Source organism: Solea solea, unplaced genomic scaffold (genome assembly GCF_958295425.1).
Source record: "Solea solea unplaced genomic scaffold, fSolSol10.1 scaffold_35, whole genome shotgun sequence".
Taxonomy (NCBI): domain Eukaryota; kingdom Metazoa; phylum Chordata; class Actinopteri; order Pleuronectiformes; family Soleidae; genus Solea; species Solea solea.
The window spans coordinates 312,660-330,079 of NW_026704150.1; the positions used below are offsets into that span (position 1 = coordinate 312,660).

At 51.9% G+C, this 17,420-nt stretch overlaps 36 non-coding genes across 36 annotated transcripts; 9 read left to right on the top strand and 27 right to left on the bottom strand.

Annotated features, from left to right (window-relative positions):
• Nucleotides 1–120: 120 nt before the first annotated feature.
• LOC131453327 (U1 spliceosomal RNA) lies at nucleotides 121–284 on the bottom strand. Its single transcript, XR_009238052.1, has one exon. It is a non-coding gene; the product is annotated as a U1 spliceosomal RNA (small nuclear RNA).
• Nucleotides 285–686: 402 nt separating this feature from the next.
• On the top strand, nucleotides 687–805 carry LOC131453268 (5S ribosomal RNA). The gene has a single exon (XR_009238002.1). It is a non-coding gene; the product is annotated as a 5S ribosomal RNA (ribosomal RNA).
• Nucleotides 806–936: 131 nt separating this feature from the next.
• LOC131453474 (U2 spliceosomal RNA) lies at nucleotides 937–1,129 on the bottom strand. The gene has a single exon (XR_009238195.1). It is a non-coding gene; the product is annotated as a U2 spliceosomal RNA (small nuclear RNA).
• A 179-nt stretch (nucleotides 1,130–1,308) lies between these two features.
• On the bottom strand, nucleotides 1,309–1,421 carry LOC131453571 (U5 spliceosomal RNA). Its single transcript, XR_009238289.1, has one exon. It is a non-coding gene; the product is annotated as a U5 spliceosomal RNA (small nuclear RNA).
• Nucleotides 1,422–2,065: 644 nt separating this feature from the next.
• LOC131453328 (U1 spliceosomal RNA) lies at nucleotides 2,066–2,229 on the bottom strand. The gene has a single exon (XR_009238053.1). It is a non-coding gene; the product is annotated as a U1 spliceosomal RNA (small nuclear RNA).
• Nucleotides 2,230–2,631: 402 nt separating this feature from the next.
• On the top strand, nucleotides 2,632–2,750 carry LOC131453269 (5S ribosomal RNA). The gene has a single exon (XR_009238003.1). It is a non-coding gene; the product is annotated as a 5S ribosomal RNA (ribosomal RNA).
• Nucleotides 2,751–2,881: 131 nt separating this feature from the next.
• On the bottom strand, nucleotides 2,882–3,074 carry LOC131453517 (U2 spliceosomal RNA). Its single transcript, XR_009238237.1, has one exon. It is a non-coding gene; the product is annotated as a U2 spliceosomal RNA (small nuclear RNA).
• A 182-nt stretch (nucleotides 3,075–3,256) lies between these two features.
• LOC131453622 (U5 spliceosomal RNA) lies at nucleotides 3,257–3,369 on the bottom strand. Its single transcript, XR_009238336.1, has one exon. It is a non-coding gene; the product is annotated as a U5 spliceosomal RNA (small nuclear RNA).
• Nucleotides 3,370–4,016: 647 nt separating this feature from the next.
• On the bottom strand, nucleotides 4,017–4,180 carry LOC131453391 (U1 spliceosomal RNA). The gene has a single exon (XR_009238115.1). It is a non-coding gene; the product is annotated as a U1 spliceosomal RNA (small nuclear RNA).
• A 402-nt stretch (nucleotides 4,181–4,582) lies between these two features.
• On the top strand, nucleotides 4,583–4,701 carry LOC131453303 (5S ribosomal RNA). Its single transcript, XR_009238036.1, has one exon. It is a non-coding gene; the product is annotated as a 5S ribosomal RNA (ribosomal RNA).
• Nucleotides 4,702–4,832: 131 nt separating this feature from the next.
• Nucleotides 4,833–5,025, bottom strand: LOC131453518 (U2 spliceosomal RNA). Its single transcript, XR_009238238.1, has one exon. It is a non-coding gene; the product is annotated as a U2 spliceosomal RNA (small nuclear RNA).
• Nucleotides 5,026–5,204: 179 nt separating this feature from the next.
• Nucleotides 5,205–5,317, bottom strand: LOC131453631 (U5 spliceosomal RNA). The gene has a single exon (XR_009238345.1). It is a non-coding gene; the product is annotated as a U5 spliceosomal RNA (small nuclear RNA).
• A 647-nt stretch (nucleotides 5,318–5,964) lies between these two features.
• Nucleotides 5,965–6,128, bottom strand: LOC131453314 (U1 spliceosomal RNA). The gene has a single exon (XR_009238040.1). It is a non-coding gene; the product is annotated as a U1 spliceosomal RNA (small nuclear RNA).
• A 402-nt stretch (nucleotides 6,129–6,530) lies between these two features.
• LOC131453270 (5S ribosomal RNA) lies at nucleotides 6,531–6,649 on the top strand. The gene has a single exon (XR_009238004.1). It is a non-coding gene; the product is annotated as a 5S ribosomal RNA (ribosomal RNA).
• Nucleotides 6,650–6,798: 149 nt separating this feature from the next.
• On the bottom strand, nucleotides 6,799–6,991 carry LOC131453481 (U2 spliceosomal RNA). Its single transcript, XR_009238202.1, has one exon. It is a non-coding gene; the product is annotated as a U2 spliceosomal RNA (small nuclear RNA).
• Nucleotides 6,992–7,170: 179 nt separating this feature from the next.
• LOC131453625 (U5 spliceosomal RNA) lies at nucleotides 7,171–7,283 on the bottom strand. Its single transcript, XR_009238339.1, has one exon. It is a non-coding gene; the product is annotated as a U5 spliceosomal RNA (small nuclear RNA).
• Nucleotides 7,284–7,930: 647 nt separating this feature from the next.
• Nucleotides 7,931–8,094, bottom strand: LOC131453330 (U1 spliceosomal RNA). The gene has a single exon (XR_009238055.1). It is a non-coding gene; the product is annotated as a U1 spliceosomal RNA (small nuclear RNA).
• A 402-nt stretch (nucleotides 8,095–8,496) lies between these two features.
• On the top strand, nucleotides 8,497–8,615 carry LOC131453304 (5S ribosomal RNA). The gene has a single exon (XR_009238037.1). It is a non-coding gene; the product is annotated as a 5S ribosomal RNA (ribosomal RNA).
• Nucleotides 8,616–8,765: 150 nt separating this feature from the next.
• LOC131453482 (U2 spliceosomal RNA) lies at nucleotides 8,766–8,958 on the bottom strand. The gene has a single exon (XR_009238203.1). It is a non-coding gene; the product is annotated as a U2 spliceosomal RNA (small nuclear RNA).
• A 180-nt stretch (nucleotides 8,959–9,138) lies between these two features.
• Nucleotides 9,139–9,250, bottom strand: LOC131453563 (U5 spliceosomal RNA). The gene has a single exon (XR_009238281.1). It is a non-coding gene; the product is annotated as a U5 spliceosomal RNA (small nuclear RNA).
• A 647-nt stretch (nucleotides 9,251–9,897) lies between these two features.
• Nucleotides 9,898–10,061, bottom strand: LOC131453331 (U1 spliceosomal RNA). Its single transcript, XR_009238056.1, has one exon. It is a non-coding gene; the product is annotated as a U1 spliceosomal RNA (small nuclear RNA).
• Nucleotides 10,062–10,463: 402 nt separating this feature from the next.
• On the top strand, nucleotides 10,464–10,582 carry LOC131453306 (5S ribosomal RNA). The gene has a single exon (XR_009238039.1). It is a non-coding gene; the product is annotated as a 5S ribosomal RNA (ribosomal RNA).
• Nucleotides 10,583–10,730: 148 nt separating this feature from the next.
• LOC131453450 (U2 spliceosomal RNA) lies at nucleotides 10,731–10,923 on the bottom strand. Its single transcript, XR_009238171.1, has one exon. It is a non-coding gene; the product is annotated as a U2 spliceosomal RNA (small nuclear RNA).
• Nucleotides 10,924–11,103: 180 nt separating this feature from the next.
• On the bottom strand, nucleotides 11,104–11,215 carry LOC131453597 (U5 spliceosomal RNA). The gene has a single exon (XR_009238313.1). It is a non-coding gene; the product is annotated as a U5 spliceosomal RNA (small nuclear RNA).
• Nucleotides 11,216–11,862: 647 nt separating this feature from the next.
• LOC131453332 (U1 spliceosomal RNA) lies at nucleotides 11,863–12,026 on the bottom strand. The gene has a single exon (XR_009238057.1). It is a non-coding gene; the product is annotated as a U1 spliceosomal RNA (small nuclear RNA).
• Nucleotides 12,027–12,425: 399 nt separating this feature from the next.
• Nucleotides 12,426–12,544, top strand: LOC131453271 (5S ribosomal RNA). The gene has a single exon (XR_009238005.1). It is a non-coding gene; the product is annotated as a 5S ribosomal RNA (ribosomal RNA).
• Nucleotides 12,545–12,692: 148 nt separating this feature from the next.
• On the bottom strand, nucleotides 12,693–12,885 carry LOC131453451 (U2 spliceosomal RNA). Its single transcript, XR_009238172.1, has one exon. It is a non-coding gene; the product is annotated as a U2 spliceosomal RNA (small nuclear RNA).
• A 180-nt stretch (nucleotides 12,886–13,065) lies between these two features.
• Nucleotides 13,066–13,177, bottom strand: LOC131453598 (U5 spliceosomal RNA). The gene has a single exon (XR_009238314.1). It is a non-coding gene; the product is annotated as a U5 spliceosomal RNA (small nuclear RNA).
• A 647-nt stretch (nucleotides 13,178–13,824) lies between these two features.
• LOC131453333 (U1 spliceosomal RNA) lies at nucleotides 13,825–13,988 on the bottom strand. Its single transcript, XR_009238058.1, has one exon. It is a non-coding gene; the product is annotated as a U1 spliceosomal RNA (small nuclear RNA).
• Nucleotides 13,989–14,387: 399 nt separating this feature from the next.
• On the top strand, nucleotides 14,388–14,506 carry LOC131453273 (5S ribosomal RNA). The gene has a single exon (XR_009238007.1). It is a non-coding gene; the product is annotated as a 5S ribosomal RNA (ribosomal RNA).
• A 185-nt stretch (nucleotides 14,507–14,691) lies between these two features.
• On the bottom strand, nucleotides 14,692–14,884 carry LOC131453496 (U2 spliceosomal RNA). The gene has a single exon (XR_009238216.1). It is a non-coding gene; the product is annotated as a U2 spliceosomal RNA (small nuclear RNA).
• A 180-nt stretch (nucleotides 14,885–15,064) lies between these two features.
• LOC131453599 (U5 spliceosomal RNA) lies at nucleotides 15,065–15,176 on the bottom strand. The gene has a single exon (XR_009238315.1). It is a non-coding gene; the product is annotated as a U5 spliceosomal RNA (small nuclear RNA).
• Nucleotides 15,177–15,823: 647 nt separating this feature from the next.
• LOC131453334 (U1 spliceosomal RNA) lies at nucleotides 15,824–15,987 on the bottom strand. The gene has a single exon (XR_009238059.1). It is a non-coding gene; the product is annotated as a U1 spliceosomal RNA (small nuclear RNA).
• A 402-nt stretch (nucleotides 15,988–16,389) lies between these two features.
• On the top strand, nucleotides 16,390–16,508 carry LOC131453274 (5S ribosomal RNA). Its single transcript, XR_009238008.1, has one exon. It is a non-coding gene; the product is annotated as a 5S ribosomal RNA (ribosomal RNA).
• A 131-nt stretch (nucleotides 16,509–16,639) lies between these two features.
• Nucleotides 16,640–16,832, bottom strand: LOC131453475 (U2 spliceosomal RNA). Its single transcript, XR_009238196.1, has one exon. It is a non-coding gene; the product is annotated as a U2 spliceosomal RNA (small nuclear RNA).
• A 179-nt stretch (nucleotides 16,833–17,011) lies between these two features.
• LOC131453573 (U5 spliceosomal RNA) lies at nucleotides 17,012–17,124 on the bottom strand. The gene has a single exon (XR_009238290.1). It is a non-coding gene; the product is annotated as a U5 spliceosomal RNA (small nuclear RNA).
• Nucleotides 17,125–17,420: the final 296 nt, after the last annotated feature.

Here is a 17,420-nt window from a genome sequence, read left to right on the forward strand (position 1 = left end):
ACCATCCCATTCCCAGCAACTTGGAAAGACTGGGGTCGCTCTGCGAGCACGTGAGAAGCCTGGAGATGGGCACACAAGGCGGAACCTTGGGCGGCTGACCTTTGCTTACAACTACGTCATCGGGGGAGAGCGCGGACGCAGTACCCCACTAGCAAAAATTATGCAGTCAAGATTCCCACGTTTGGGGAATTTGCAGGGGTCAGCACAACCAGAGTGCAATGGCTGAGCCTCGCCCTGGGTGAACCACCTTCTTGATCATGGTATCTCCCCTGCCAGGTAAGTATGAGGTGTACTTGCCCAGCACTGGGTGGCTGTTCCCAGACACAGCTCTTTGGCTGATGGTGCAGGAAATGGATAGTCCCAGAGTCCAATGCCTTGACTCAGGTGCTCGTTAATGCTGTGCTGTGTTCAACTTCAACCTCCAGCACACATTGGAGAGGAAACACTCGACCTTTTCACTGGCCTACCTGGCTGTCATTTCCTATCGATTCAGCAACAACTGCACCTGACGGCACCAACAGCAGCTTACCCATCTCGGTGTAGCTTCCTAATACTGGAATAGAGTGTAGCAGGTAGTGGCGATAAAGGCTCAAGTGCAGTGTGTTCGGAAGGCTGCCTTTTGAGCCCCTCCACGAGCAGGGGGCCTTGCCTGGTCTATAAAAGGAGTCTGTGTCACCTGCCCGTTGGCTTACGGCCACACCACCCTGAGCACGCCCGATCTCGTCTGATCTCGGAAGCTAAGCAGGGTCGGGCCTGGTTAGTACTTGGATGGGAGACCGCCTGGGAATACCAGGTGCTGTAAGCTTTTACACTGCAGCACGCTTTTACACTGCTGCTTCCTTACAAGAAACGTGGGCTTGCAATTACGTTGACGCACGGGCACACGTTAATGTCCTTCCAGTTTCAGCCTTGCTTTGGTTTTCACAGAAAAAAAGAGAACGGTGCACCGTTCCTGGTGGCACTGCAATACCAGGTCAATGCAAGGAGTGAAGAGAGCAAGCCCAAGGTTTCACCGCCCAATGCTCAAAAATGCATTTAATATTTATTCCCCATATAGAGGACATATCAGATATTAAACTGATAAGAACAGATACTACACTTGATCTTAGCCAAAAGGCCGAGAAGCGATGGCCCACCAGTGTCTGGGGCCAACTCAAGATCTTGGCGCACAAGTTACTTGTTGTGGTGCCGTGTTTCTGAAGTGCGCATAACAAAGGCTGCTGCTGCTCACCTCCACCCCCAGGTGATCTAAGTGCACCTCTGAGCCGTGACGGACAGCTGCTTGACATTTGACACACTCAAAGGGCGCAGCCATACAGCAAAGCCCACCAAAAATAACTTAAACTCTTGGACGTTCCTCTACACGGAAGTCTTTAGTAAAAGGCGAAAGACTTGAGCATTTTGAAGAAAAACCAGAGTCAACATAGCCCCTCTCCTTGAGAGCAGCCAAGGAGTCTATCCGCCAGAGTCACCACAGTCTCGGTCGGCCCGGCCGGCCACCTTGGGACAGCCTTTCTTCAACGTTTTTGGGTTGCCGGCCAATCAACCGCCCACATTTGACTGCATTTTTGGAAGCGCATTCTTACCGTTGGTTGTGTGCTGCAGTTTTCTATCAACCGCTGAGGCTGTGGCACATTCCTCGCTCACGGGGGACACCTCCAAGGTTTAGTGGTAGATGTGAGTGCATGAGCAAAGCAGCTCTGTGTCACACCGAGCAGTACAAACTGCCGGGCCGTTTCCCAACTCCTCCGGGCTTCTGAAATGGTGAGCTGCTCCTGGCATCGCTTCAATATCAGGTCAATGTACAGGAGTGGACGGAGCAAGCGCCAAAGTATTAACCCTTGGCATGATGGCCATGGATCCATCTCCAACAATCCAGTTCTACCTACAAAGAGCCGGGAAAGGGAGCATGACATTTCCTTAGAGCTAAAAGACAACACCCACAACCATCCCATTCCCAGCAACTTGGAAAGACTGGGGTCGCTCTGCGAGCACGTGAGAAGCCTGGAGATGGGCACACAAGGCGGAACCTTGGGCGGCTGACCTTTGCTTACAACTACGTCATCGGGGGAGAGCGCGGACGCAGTACCCCACTAGCAAAAATTATGCAGTCAAGATTCCCACGTTTGGGGAATTTGCAGGGGTCAGCACAACCAGAGTGCAATGGCTGAGCCTCGCCCTGGGTGAACCACCTTCTTGATCATGGTATCTCCCCTGCCAGGTAAGTATGAGGTGTACTTGCCCAGCACTGGGTGGCTGTTCCCAGACACAGCTCTTTGGCTGATGGTGCAGGAAATGGATAGTCCCAGAGTCCAATGCCTTGACTCAGGTGCTCGTTAATGCTGTGCTGTGTTCAACTTCAACCTCCAGCACACATTGGAGAGGAAACACTCGACCTTTTCACTGGCATACCTGGCTGTCATTTCCTATCGATTCAGCAACAACTGCACCTGACGGCACCAACAGCAGCTTACCCATCTCGGTGTAGCTTCCTAATACTGGAATAGAGTGTAGCAGGTAGTGGCGATAAAGGCTCAAGTGCAGTGTGTTCGGAAGGCTGCCTTTTGAGCCCCTCCACGAGCAGGGGGCCTTGCCTGGTCTATAAAAGGAGTCTGTGTCACCTGGCAGTCGGCTTACGGCCACACCACCCTGAGCACGCCCGATCTCGTCTGATCTCGGAAGCTAAGCAGGGTCGGGCCTGGTTAGTACTTGGATGGGAGACCGCCTGGGAATACCAGGTGCTGTAAGCTTTTACACTGCAGCACGCTTTTACACTGCTGCTTCCTTACAAGAAACGTGGGCTTGCAATTACGTTGACGCACGGGCACACGTTAATGTCCTTCCAGTTTCAGCCTTGCTTTGGTTTTCACAGAAAAAAAGAGAACGGTGCACCGTTCCTGGTGGCACTGCAATACCAGGTCAATGCAAGGAGTGAAGAGAGCAAGCCCAAGGTTTCACCGCCCAATGCTCAAAAATGCATTTAATATTTAATCCCCATATAGAGGACATATCAGATATTAAACTGAGAAGAACAGATACTACACTTGATCTTAGCCAAAAGGCCGAGAAGCGATGGCCCACCAGTGTCTGGGGCCAACTCAAGATCTTGGCGCACAAGTTACTTGTTGTGGTGCCGTGTTTCTGAAGTGCGCATAACAAAGGCTGCTGCTGCTGCTCACCTCCACCCCCAGGTGATCTAAGTGCACCTCTGAGCCGTGACGGACAGCTGCTTGACATTTGACACACTCAAAGGGCGCAGCCATACAGCAAAGCCCACCAAAAATAACTTAAACTCTTGGACGTTCCTCTCCACGGAAGTCTTTAGTAAAAGGCGAATGACTTGAGCATTTTGAAGAAAAACCAGAGTCAACATAGCCCCTCTCCTTGAGAGCAGCCAAGGAGTCTATCCGCCAGAGTCACCACAGTCTCGGTCGGCCCGGCCGGCCACCTTGGGACAGCCTTTCTTCAACGTTTTTGGTTTGCCGGCCAATCAACCGCCCACATTTGACTGCATGTTTGGAAGCGCATTCTTACCGTTGGTTGTGTGCTGCAGTTTTCTATCAACCGCTGAGGCTGTGGCACATTCCTAGCTCACGGGGGACACCTCCAAGGTTTAGTGGTAGATGTGAGTGCATGAGCAAAGCAGCTCTGTGTCACACCGAGCAGTACAAACTGCCGGGCCGTTTCCCAACTCCTCCGGGCTTCTGAAATGGTGAGCTGCTCCTGGCATCGCTTCAATATCAGGTCAATGTACAGGAGTGGACGGAGCAAGCGCCAAAGTATTAACCCTTTGCATGATGGCCATGGATCCATCTCCAACAATCCAGTTCTACCTACAAAGAGCCGGGAAAGGGAGCATGACATTTCCTTAGAGCTAAAAGACAACACCCACAACCATCCCATTCCCAGCAACTTGGAAAGACTGGGGACGTCGCTCTGCGAGCACGTGAGAAGCCTGGAGATGGGCACACAAGGCGGAACCTCGGGCGGCTGACCTTTGCTTACAACTACGTCAACGGGGGAGAACGCGGACGCAGTACCCCACTAGCAAAAATTATGCAGTCAAGATTCCCACGTTTGGGGAATTTGCAGGGGTCAGCACAACCAGAGTGCAATGGCTGAGCCTCGCCCTGGGTGAACCACCTTCTTGATCATGGTATCTCCCCTGCCAGGTAAGTATGAGGTGTACTTGCCCAGCACTGGGTGGCTGTTCCCAGACACAGCTCTTTGGCTGATGGTGCAGGAAATGGATAGTCCCAGAGTCCAATGCCTTGACTCAGGTGCTCGTTAATGCTGTGCTGTGTTCAACTTCAACCTCCAGCACACATTGGAGAGGAAACACTCGACCTTTTCACTGGCATACCTGGCTGTCATTTCCTATCGATTCAGCAACAACTGCACCTGACGGCACCAACAGCAGCTTACCCATCTCGGTGTAGCTTCCTAATACTGGAATAGAGTGTAGCAGGTAGTGGCGATAAAGGCTCAAGTGCAGTGTGTTCGGAAGGCTGCCTTTTGAGCCCCTCCACGAGCAGGGGGCCTTGCCTGGTCTATAAAAGGAGTCTGTGTCACCTGCCCGTCGGCTTACGGCCACACCACCCTGAGCACGCCCGATCTCGTCTGATCTCAGAAGCTAAGCAGGGTCGGGCCTGGTTAGTACTTGGATGGGAGACCGCCTGGGAATACCAGGTGCTGTAAGCTTTTACACTGCAGCACGCTTTTACACTGCTGCTTCCTTACAAGAAACGTGGGCTTGCAATTACGTTGACGCACGGGCACACGTTAATGTCCTTCCAGTTTCAGCCTTGCTTTGGTTTTCACAGAAAAAAAGAGAACGGTGCACCGTTCCTGGTGGCACTGCAATACCAGGTCAATGCAAGGAGTGAAGAGAGCAAGCCCAAGGTTTCACCGCCCAATGCTCAAAAATGCATTTAATATTTAATCCCCATATAGAGGACATATCAGATATTAAACTGAGAAGAACAGATACTACACTTGATCTTAGCCAAAAGGCCGAGAAGCGATGGCCCACCAGTGTCTGGGGACAACTCAAGATCTTGGCGCACAAGTTACTTGTTGTGGTGCCGTGTTTCTGAAGTGCGCATAACAAAGGCTGCTGCTGCTCACCTCCACCCCCAGGTGATCTAAGTGCACCTCTGAGCCGTGACGGACAGCTGCTTGACATTTGACACACTCAAAGGGCGCAGCCATACAGCAAAGCCCACCAAAAATAACTTAAACTCTTGGACGTTCCTCTCCACAGAAGTCTTTAGTAAAAGGCGAATGACTTGAGCATTTTGAAGAAAAACCAGAGTCAACATAGCCCCTCTCCTTGAGAGCAGCCAAGGAGTCTATCCGCCAGAGTCACCACAGTCTCGGTCGGCCCGGCCGGCCACCTTGGGACAGCCTTTCTTCAACGTTTTTGGTTTGCCGGCCAATCAACCGCCCACATTTGACTGCATGTTTGGAAGCGCATTCTTACCGTTGGTTGTGTGCTGCAGTTTTCTATCAACCGCTGAGGCTGTGGCACATTCCTAGCTCACGGGGGACACCTCCAAGGTTTAGTGGTAGATGTGAGTGCATGAGCAAAGCAGCTCTGTGTCACACCGAGCAGTACAAACTGCCGGGCCGTTTCCCAACTCCTCCGGGCTTCTGAAATGGTGAGCTGCTCCTGGCATCGCTTCAATATCAGGTCAATGTACAGGAGTGGACGGAGCAAGCGCCAAAGTATTAACCCTTGGCATGATGGCCATGGATCCATCTCCAACAATCCAGTTCTACCTACAAAGAGCCGGGAAAGGGAGCATGACATTTCCTTAGAGCTAAAAGACAACACCCACAACCATCCCATTCCCAGCAACTTGGAAAGACTGGGGACGTCGCTCTGCGAGCACGTGAGAAGCCTGGAGATGGGCACACAAGGTGGAACCTTGGGCGGCTGACCTTTGCTTACAACTACATCATCGGGGTAGAGCGCGGACGCAGTACCCCACTAGCAAAAATTATGCAGTCAAGATTCCCACGTTTGGGGAATTTGCAGGGGTCAGCACAACCAGAGTGCAATGGCTGAGCCTCGCCCTGGGTGAACCACCTTCTTGATCATGGTATCTCCCCTGCCAGGTAAGTATGAGGTGTACTTGCCCAGCACTGGGTGGCTGTTCCCAGACACAGCTCTTTGGCTGATGGTGCAGGAAATGGATAGTCCCAGAGTCCAATGCCTTGACTCAGGTGCTCGTTAATGCTGTGCTGTGTTCAACTTCAACCTCCAGCACACATTGGAGAGGAAACACTCGACCTTTTCACTGGCATACCTGGCTGTCATTTCCTATCGATTCAGCAACAACTGCACCTGACGGCACCAACAGCAGCTTACCCATCTCGGTGTAGCTTCCTAATACTGGAATAGAGTGTAGCAGGTAGTGGCGATAAAGGCTCAAGTGCAGTGTGTTCGGAAGGCTGCCTTTTGAGCCCCTCCACGAGCAGGGGGCCTTGCCTGGTCTATAAAAGGAGTCTGTGTCACCTGCCCGTCAGCTTACGGCCACACCACCCTGAGCACGCCCGATCTCGTCTGATCTCGGAAGCTAAGCAGGGTCGGGCCTGGTTAGTACTTGGATGGGAGACCGCCTGGGAATACCAGGTGCTGTAAGCTTTTACACTGCAGCACGCTTTTACACTGCAGCACGCTTTTACACTGCTGCTTCCTTACAAGAAACGTGGGCTTGCAATTACGTTGACGCACGGGCACACGTTAATGGCCTTCCAATTTCAGCCTTGCTTTGGTTTTCACAGAAAAAAAGAGAACGGTGCACCGTTCCTGGTGGCACTGCAATACCAGGTCAATGCAAGGAGTGAAGAGAGCAAGCCCAAGGTTTCACCGCCCAATGCTCAAAATTGCATTTAATATTTAATCCCCATATAGAGGACATATCAGATATTAAACTGATAAGAACAGATACTACACTTGATCTTAGCCAAAAGGCCGAGAAGCGATGGCCCACCAGTGTCTGGGGCCAACTCAAGATCTTGGCGCACATGTTACTTGTTGTGGTGCCGTGTTTCTGAAGTGCGCATAACAAAGGCTGCTGCTGCTCACCTCCACCCCCAGGTGATCTAAGTGCACCTCTGAGCCGTGACGGACAGCTGCTTGACATTTGACACACTCAAAGGGTGCAGCTATACAGCAAAGCCCACCAAAAATAACTTAAACTCTTGGACGTTCCTCTCCACGGAAGTCTGTAGTCAAAGGCGAAAGACTTGAGCATTTTGAAGAAAAACCAGAGTCAACATAGCCCCTCTCCTTGAGAGCAGCCAAGGAGTCTATCCGCCAGAGTCACCACAGTCTCGGTCGGCCCGGCCGGCCACCTTGGGACAGCCTTTCTTCAACGTTTTTGGTTTGCCGGCCAATCAACCGCCCACATTTGACTGCATGTTTGGAAGCGCATTCTTACCGTTGGTTGTGTGCTGCAGTTTTCTATCAACCGCTGAGGCTGTGGCACATTCCTCGCTCACGGGGGACACCTCCAAGGTTTAGTGGTGGATGTGAGTGCATGAGCAAAGCAGCTCTGTGTCACACCGAGCAGTACAAACTGCCGGGCCGTTTCCCAACTCCTCCGGGCTTCTGAAATGGTGAGCTGCTCCTGGCATCGCTTCAATATCAGGTCAATGTACAGGAGTGGACGGAGCAAGCGCCAAAGTATTAACCCTTGGCATGATGGCCATGGATCCATCTCCAACAATCCAGTTCTACCTACAAAGAGCCGGGAAAGGGAGCATGACATTTCTTTAGAGCTAAAAGACAACACCCACAACCATCCCATTCCCAGCAACTTGGAAAGACTGGGGATGTCGCTCTGCGAGCACGTGAGAAGCCTGGAGATGGGCACACAAGGCGGAACCTTGGGCGGCTGACCTTTGCTTACAACTACGTCATCGGGGGAGAGCGCGGACGCAGTACCCCACTAGCAAAAATTATGCAGTCAAGATTCCCACGTTTGGGGAATTTGCAGGGGTCAGCACAACCAGAGTGCAATGGCTGAGCCTCGCCCTGGGTGAACCACCTTCTTGATCATGGTATCTCCCCTGCCAGGTAAGTATGAGGTGTACTTGCCCAGCACTGGGTGGCTGTTCCCAGACACAGCTCTTTGGCTGATGGTGCAGGAAATGGATAGTCCCAGAGTCCAATGCCTTGACTCAGGTGCTCGTTAATGCTGTGCTGTGTTCAACTTCAACCTCCAGCACACATTGGAGAGGAAACACTCGACCTTTTCACTGGCATACCTGGCTGTCATTTCCTATCGATTCAGCAACAACTGCACCTGACGGCACCAACAGCAGCTTACCCATCTCGGTGTAGCTTCCTAATACTGGAATAGAGTGTAGCAGGTAGTGGCGATAAAGGCTCAAGTGCAGTGTGTTCGGAAGGCTGCCTTTTGAGCCCCTCCACGAGCAGGGGGCCTTGCCTGGTCTATAAAAGGAGTCTGTGTCACCTGCCCGTCGGCTTACGGCCACACCACCCTGAGCGCGCCCGATCTCGTCTGATCTCGGAAGCTAAGCAGGGTCGGGCCTTGTTAGTACTTGGATGGGAGACCGCCTGGGAATACCAGGTGCTGTAAGCTTTTACACTGCAGCACGCTTTTACACTGCAGCACGCTTTTACACTGCTGCTTCCTTACAAGAAACGTGGGCTTGCAATTACGTTGACGCACGGGCACACGTTAATGTCCTTCCAATTTCAGCCTTGCTTTGGTTTTCACAGAAAAAAAAGAGAACGGTGCACCGTTCCTGGTGGCACTACAATACCAGGTCAATGCAAGGAGTGAAGAGAGCAAGCCCAAGGTTTCACCGCCCAATGCTCAAAAATGCATTTAATATTTAATCCCCATATAGAGGACATATCAGATATTAAACTGATAAGAACAGATACTACACTTGATCTTAGCCAAAAGGCCGAGAAGCGATGGCCCACCAGTGTCTGGGGCCAACTCAAGATCTTGGCGCACAAGTTACTTGTTGTGGTGCCGTGTTTCTGAAGTGCGCATAACAAAGGCTGCTGCTGCTCACCTCCACCCCCAGGTGATCTAAGTGCACCTCTGAGCCGTGACGGACAGCTGCTTGACATTTGACACACTCAAAGGGCGCAGACATACAGCAAAGCCCACCAAAAATAACTTAAACTCTTGGAAGTTCCTCTCCACGGAAGTCTTTAGTAAAAGGCGAAAGACTTGAGCATTTTGAAGAAAAACCAAAGTCAACATAGCCCCTCTCCTTGAGAGCAGCCAAGGAGTCTATCCGCCAGAGTCACCACAGTCTCGGTCGGCCCGGCCGGCCACCTTGGGACAGCCTTTCTTCAACGTTTTTGGTTTGCCGGCCAATCAACCGCCCACATTTGACTGCATGTTTGGAAGCGCATTCTTACCGTTGGTTGTGTGCTGCAGTTTTCTATCAACCGCTGAGGCTGTGGCACATTCCTCGCTCACGGGGGACACCTCCAAGGTTTAGTGGTAGATGTGAGTGCATGAGCAAAGCAGCTCTGTGTCACACCGAGCAGTACAAACTGCCGGGCCGTTTCCCAACTCCTCCGGGCTTCTGAAATGGTGAGCTGCTCCTGGCATCGCTTCAATATCAGGTCAATGTACAGGAGTGGACGGAGCAAGCGCCAAAGTATTAACCCTTGGCATGATGGCCATGGATCCATCTCCAACAATCCAGTTCTACCTACAAAGAGCCGGGAAAGGGAGCATGACATTTCCTTAGAGCTAAAAGACAACACCCACAACCATCCCATTCCCAACAACTTGGAAAGACTGGGGATGTCGCTCTGCGAGCACGTGAGAAGCCTGGAGATGGGCACACAAGGCGGAACCTTGGGCGGCTGACCTTTGCTTACAACTACGCCATCGGGGGAGAGCGCGGACGCAGTACCCCACTAGCAAAAATTATGCAGTCAAGATTCCCACGTTTGGGGAATTTGCAGGGGTCAGCACAACCAGAGTGCAATGGCTGAGCCTCGCCCTGGGTGAACCACCTTCTTGATCATGGTATCTCCCCTGCCAGGTAAGTATGAGGTGTACTTGCCCAGCACTGGGTGGCTGTTCCCAGACACAGCTCTTTGGCTGATGGTGCAGGAAATGGATAGTCCCAGAGTCCAATGCCTTGACTCAGGTGCTCGTTAATGCTGTGCTGTGTTCAACTTCAACCTCCAGCACACATTGGAGAGGAAACACTCGACCTTTTCACTGGCATACCTGGCTGTCATTTCCTATCGATTCAGCAACAACTGCACCTGACGGCACCAACAGCAGCTTACCCATCTCGGTGTAGCTTCCTAATACTGGAATAGAGTGTAGCAGGTAGTGGCGATAAAGGCTCAAGTGCAGTGTGTTCGGAAGGCTGCCTTTTGAGCCCCTCCACGAGCAGGGGGCCTTGCCTGGTCTATAAAAGGAGTCTGTGTCACCTGCCCGTCGGCTTACGGCCACACCACCCTGAGCGCGCCCGATCTCGTCTGATCTCGGAAGCTAAGCAGGGTCGGGCCTGGTTAGTACTTGGATGGGAGACCGCCTGGGAATACCAGGTGCTGTAAGCTTTTACACTGCAGCACGCTTTTACACTGCAGCACGCTTTTACACTGCTGCTTCCTTACAAGAAACGTGGGCTTGCAATTACGTTGACGCACGGGCACACGTTAATGTCCTTCCAATTTCAGCCTTGCTTTGGTTTTCACAGAAAAAAGAGAACGGTGCACCGTTCCTGGTGGCACTGCAATACCAGGTCAATGCAAGGAGTGAAGAGAGCAAGCCCAAGGTTTCACCGCCCAATGCTCAAAAATGCATTTAATATTTAATCCCCATATAGAGGACATATCAGATATTAAACTGATAAGAACAGATACTACACTTGATCTTAGCCAAAAGGCCGAGAAGCGATGGCCCACCAGTGTCTGGGGCCAACTCAAGATCTTGGCGCACAAGTTACTTGTTGTGGTGCCGTGTTTCTGAAGTGCGCATAACAAAGGCTGCTGCTGCTCACCTCCACCCCCAGGTGATCTAAGTGCACCTCTGAGCCGTGACGGACAGCTGCTTGACATTTGACACACTCAAAGGGCGCAGACATACAGCAAAGCCCACCAAAAATAACTTAAACTCTTGGACGTTCCTCTCCACGGAATTCTTTAGTAAAAGGCGAAAGACTTGAGCATTTTGAAGAAAAACCAGAGTCAACATAGCCCCTCTCCTTGAGAGCAGCCAAGGAGTCTATCCGCCAGAGTCACCACAGTCTCGGTCGGCCCGGCCGGCCACCTTGGGACAGCCTTTCTTCAACGTTTTTGGTTTGCCGGCCAATCAACCGCCCACATTTGACTGCATGTTTGGAAGCGCATTCTTACCGTTGGTTGTGTGCTGCAGTTTTCTATCAACCGCTGAGGCTGTGGCACATTCCTCGCTCACGGGGGACACCTCCAAGGTTTAGTGGTAGATGTGAGTGCATGAGCAAAGCAGCTCTGTGTCACACCGAGCAGTACAAACTGCCGGGCCGTTTCCCAACTCCTCCGGGCTTCTGAAATGGTGAGCTGCTCCTGGCATCGCTTCAATATCAGGTCAATGTACAGGAGTGGACGGAGCAAGCGCCAAAGTATTAACCCTTGGCATGATGGCCATGGATCCATCTCCAACAATCCAGTTCTACCTACAAAGAGCCGGGAAAGGGAGCATGACATTTCCTTAGAGCTAAAAGACAACACCCACAACCATCCCATTCCCAGCAACTTGGAAAGACTGGGGACGTCGCTCTGCGAGCACGTGAGAAGCCTGGAGATGGGCACACAAGGCGGAACCTTGGGCGGCTGACCTTTGCTTACAACTACGTCATCGGGGGAGAGCGCGGACGCAGTACCCCACTAGCAAAAATTATGCAGTCAAGATTCCCACGTTTGGGGAATTTGCAGGGGTCAGCACAACCAGAGTGCAATGGCTGAGCCTCGCCCTGGGTGAACCACCTTCTTGATCATGGTATCTCCCCTGCCAGGTAAGTATGAGGTGTATTTGCCCAGCACTGGGTGGCTGTTCCCAGACACAGCTCTTTGGCTGATGGTGCAAATGGATAGTCCCAGAGTCCAATGCCTTGACTCAGGTGCTCGTTAATGCTGTGCTGTGTTCAACTTCAACCTCCAGCACACATTGGAGAGGAAACACTCGACCTTTTCACTGGCATACCTGGCTGTCATTTCCTATCGATTCAGCAACAACTGCACCTGACGGCACCAACAGCAGCTTACCCATCTCGGTGTAGCTTCCTAATACTGGAATAGAGTGTAGCAGGTAGTGGCGATAAAGGCTCAAGTGCAGTGTGTTCGGAAGGCTGCCTTTTGAGCCCCTCCACGAGCAGGGGGCCTTGCCTGGTCTATAAAAGGAGTCTGTGTCACCTGCCCGTCGGCTTACGGCCACACCACCCTGAGCACGCCCGATCTCGTCTGATCTCGGAAGCTAAGCAGGGTCGGGCCTGGTTAGTACTTGGATGGGAGACCGCCTGGGAATACCAGGTGCTGTAAGCTTTTACACTGCAGCACGCTTTTACACTGCAGCACGCTTTTACACTGCTGCTTCCTTACAAGAAACGTGGGCTTGCAATTACGTTGACGCACGGGCACACGTTAATGTCCTTCCAATTTCAGCCTTGCTTTGGTTTTCACAGAAAAAAGAGAACGGTGCACCGTTCCTGGTGGCACTGCAATACCAGGTCAATGCAAGGAGTGAAGAGAGCAAGCCCAAGGTTTCACCGCCCAATGCTCAAAAATGCATTTAATATTTAATCCCCATATAGAGGACATATCAGATATTAAACTGATAAGAACAGATACTACACTTGATCTTAGCCAAAAGGCCGAGAAGCGATGGCCCACCAGTGTCTGGGGCCAACTCAAGATCTTGGCGCACAAGTTACTTGTTGTGGTGCCGTGTTTCTGAAGTGCGCATAACAAAGGCTGCTGCTGCTCACCTCCACCCCCAGGTGATCTAAGTGCACCTCTGAGCCGTGACGGACAGCTGCTTGACATTTGACACACTCAAAGGGCGCAGACATACAGCAAAGCCCACCAAAAATAACTTAAACTCTTGGACGTTCCTCTCCACGGAATTCTTTAGTAAAAGGCGAAAGACTTGAGCATTTTGAAGAAAAACCAGAGTCAACATAGCCCCTCTCCTTGAGAGCAGCCAAGGAGTCTATCCGCCAGAGTCACCACAGTCTCGGTCGGCCCGGCCGGCCACCTTGGGACAGCCTTTCTTCAACGTTTTTGGTTTGCCGGCCAATCAACCGCCCACATTTGACTGCATGTTTGGAAGCGCATTCTTACCGTTGGTTGTGTGCTGCAGTTTTCTATCAACCGCTGAGGCTGTGGCACATTCCTCGCTCACGGGGGACACCTCCAAGGTTTAGTGGTAGATGTGAGTGCATGAGCAAAGCAGCTCTGTGTCACACCGAGCAGTACAAACTGCCGGGCCGTTTCCCAACTCCTCCGGGCTTCTGAAATGGTGAGCTGCTCCTGGCATCGCTTCAATATCAGGTCAATGTACAGGAGTGGACGGAGCAAGCGCCAAAGTATTAACCCTTGGCATGATGGCCATGGATCCATCTCCAACAATCCAGTTCTACCTACAAAGAGCCGGGAAAGGGAGCATGACATTTCCTTAGAGCTAAAAGACAACACCCACAACCATCCCATTCCCAGCAACTTGGAAAGACTGGGGACGTCGCTCTGCGAGCACGTGAGAAGCCTGGAGATGGGCACACAAGGCGGAACCTTGGGCGGCTGACCTTTGCTTACAACTACGTCATCGGGGGAGAGCGCGGACGCAGTACCCCACTAGCAAAAATTATGCAGTCAAGATTCCCACGTTTGGGGAATTTGCAGGGGTCAGCACAACCAGAGTGCAATGGCTGAGCCTCGCCCTGGGTGAACCACCTTCTTGATCATGGTATCTCCCCTGCCAGGTAAGTATGAGGTGTATTTGCCCAGCACTGGGTGGCTGTTCCCAGACACAGCTCTTTGGCTGATGGTGCAAATGGATAGTCCCAGAGTCCAATGCCTTGACTCAGGTGCTCGTTAATGCTGTGCTGTGTTCAACTTCAACCTCCAGCACACATTGGAGAGGAAACACTCGACCTTTTCACTGGCATACCTGGCTGTCATTTCCTATCGATTCAGCAACAACTGCACCTGACGGCACCAACAGCAGCTTACCCATCTCGGTGTAGCTTCCTAATACTGGAATAGAGTGTAGCAGGTAGTGGCGATAAAGGCTCAAGTGCAGTGTGTTCGGAAGGCTGCCTTTTGAGCCCCTCCACGAGCAGGGGGCCTTGCCTGGTCTATAAAAGGAGTCTGTGTCACCTGCCCGTCGGCTTACGGCCACACCACCCTGAGCACGCCCGATCTCGTCTGATCTCGGAAGCTAAGCAGGGTCGGGCCTGGTTAGTACTTGGATGGGAGACCGCCTGGGAATACCAGGTGCTGTAAGCTTTTACACTGCAGCACGCTTTTACACTGCAGCACGCTTTTACACTGCAGCACGCTTTTACACTGCAGCACGCTTTTACACTGCTGCTTCCTTACAAGAAACGTGGGCTTGCAATTACGTTAACGCACGGGCACACGTTAATGTCCTTCCAATTTCAGCCTTGCTTTGGTTTTCACAGAAAAAAAGAGAACGGTGCACCCTTCCTGGTGGCACTGCAATACCAGGTCAATGCAAGGAGTGAAGAGAGCAAGCCCAAGGTTTCACCGCCCAATGCTCAAAAATGCATTTAATATTTAATCCCCATATAGAGGACATATCAGATATTAAACTGATAAGAACAGATACTACACTTGATCTTAGCCAAAAGGCCGAGAAGCGATGGCCCACCAGTGTCTGGGGCCAACTCAAGATCTTGGCGCACAAGTTACTTGTTGTGGTGCCGTGTTTCTGAAGTGCGCATAACAAAGGCTGCTGCTGCTCACCTCCACCCCAAGGTGATCTAAGTGCACCTCTGAGCCGTGACGGACAGCTGCTTGACATTTGACACACTCAAAGGGCGCAGACATACAGCAAAGCCCACCAAAAATAACTTAAACTCTTGGACGTTCCTCTCCACGGAATTCTTTAGTAAAAGGCGAAAGACTTGAGCATTTTGAAGAAAAACCAGAGTCAACATAGCCCCTCTCCTTGAGAGCAGCCAAGGAGTCTATCCGCCAGAGTCACCACAGTCTCGGTCGGCCCGGCCGGCCACCTTGGTACAGCCTTTCTTCAACGTTTTTGGTTTGCCGGCCAATCAACCGCCCACATTTGACTGCATGTTTGGAAGCGCATTCTTACCGTTGGTTGTGTGCTGCAGTTTTCTATCAACCGCTGAGGCTGTGGCACATTCCTCGCTCACGGGGGACACCTCCAAGGTTTAGTGGTAGATGTGAGTGCATGAGCAAAGCAGCTCTGTGTCACACCGAGCAGTACAAACTGCCGGGCCGTTTCCCAACTCCTCCGGGCTTCTGAAATGGTGAGCTGCTCCTGGCATCGCTTCAATATCAGGTCAATGTACAGGAGTGGACGGAGCAAGCGCCAAAGTATTAACCCTTGGCATGATGGCCATGGATCCATCTCCAACAATCCAGTTCTACCTACAAAGAGCCGGGAAAGGGAGCATGACATTTCCTTAGAGCTAAAAGACAACACCCACAACCATCCCATTCCCAGCAACTTGGAAAGACTGGGGATGTCGCTCTGCGAGCACGTGAGAAGCCTGGAGATGGGCACACAAGGCGGAACCTTGGGCGGCTGACCTTTGCTTACAACTACGTCATCGGGGGAGAGCGCGGACGCAGTACCCCACTAGCAAAAATTATGCAGTCAAGATTCCCACGTTTGGGGAATTTGCAGGGGTCAGCACAACCAGAGTGCAATGGCTGAGCCTCGCCCTGGGTGAACCACCTTCTTGATCATGGTATCTCCCCTGCCAGGTAAGTATGAGGTGTACTTGCCCAGCACTGGGTGGCTGTTCCCAGACACAGCTCTTTGGCTGATGGTGCAGGAAATGGATAGTCCCAGAGTCCAATGCCTTGACTCAGGTGCTCATTAATGCTGTGCTGTGTTCAACTTCAACCTCCAGCACACATTGGAGAGGAAACACTCGACCTTTTCACTGGCATACCTGGCTGTCATTTCCTATCGATTCAGCAACAACTGCACCTGACGGCACCAACAGCAGCTTACCCATCTCGGTGTAGCTTCCTAATACTGGAATAGAGTGTAGCAGGTAGTGGCGATAAAGGCTCAAGTGCAGTGTGTTCGGAAGGCTGCCTTTTGAGCCCCTCCACGAGCAGGGGGCCTTGCCTGGTCTATAAAAGGAGTCTGTGTCACCTGGCAGTCGGCTTACGGCCACACCACCCTGAGCACGCCCGATCTCGTCTGATCTCGGAAGCTAAGCAGGGTCGGGCCTGGTTAGTACTTGGATGGGAGACCGCCTGGGAATACCAGGTGCTGTAAGCTTTTACACTGCAGCACGCTTTTACACTGCTGCTTCCTTACAAGAAACGTGGGCTTGCAATTACGTTGACGCACGGGCACACGTTAATGTCCTTCCAGTTTCAGCCTTGCTTTGGTTTTCACAGAAAAAAAGAGAACGGTGCACCGTTCCTGGTGGCACTGCAATACCAGGTCAATGCAAGGAGTGAAGAGAGCAAGCCCAAGGTTTCACCGCCCAATGCTCAAAAATGCATTTAATATTTATTCCCCATATAGAGGACATATCAGATATTAAACTGATAAGAACAGATACTACACTTGATCTTAGCCAAAAGGCCGAGAAGCGATGGCCCACCAGTGTCTGGGGCCAACTCAAGATCTTGGCGCACAAGTTACTTGTTGTGGTGCCGTGTTTCTGAAGTGCGCATAACAAAGGCTGCTGCTGCTCACCTCCACCCCCAGGTGATCTAAGTGCACCTCTGAGCCGTGACGGACAGCTGCTTGACATTTGACACACTCAAAGGGCGCAGCCATACAGCAAAGCCCACCAAAAATAACTTAAACTCTTGGACGTTCCTCTACACGGAAGTCTTTAGTAAAAGGCGAAAGACTTGAGCATTTTGAAGAAAAACCAGAGTCAACATAGCCCCTCTCCTTGAGAGCAGCCAAGGAGTCTATCCGCCAGAGTCACCACAGTCTCGGTCGGCCCGGCCGGCCACCTTGGGACAGCCTTTCTTCAACGTTTTTGGGTTGCCGGCCAATCAACCGCCCACATTTGACTGCATTTTTGGAAGCGCATTCTTACCGTTGGTTGTGTGCTGCAGTTTTCTATCAACCGCTGAGGCTGTGGCACATTCCTCGCTCACGGGGGACACCTCCAAGGTTTAGTGGTAGATGTGAGTGCATGAGCAAAGCAGCTCTGTGTCACACCGAGCA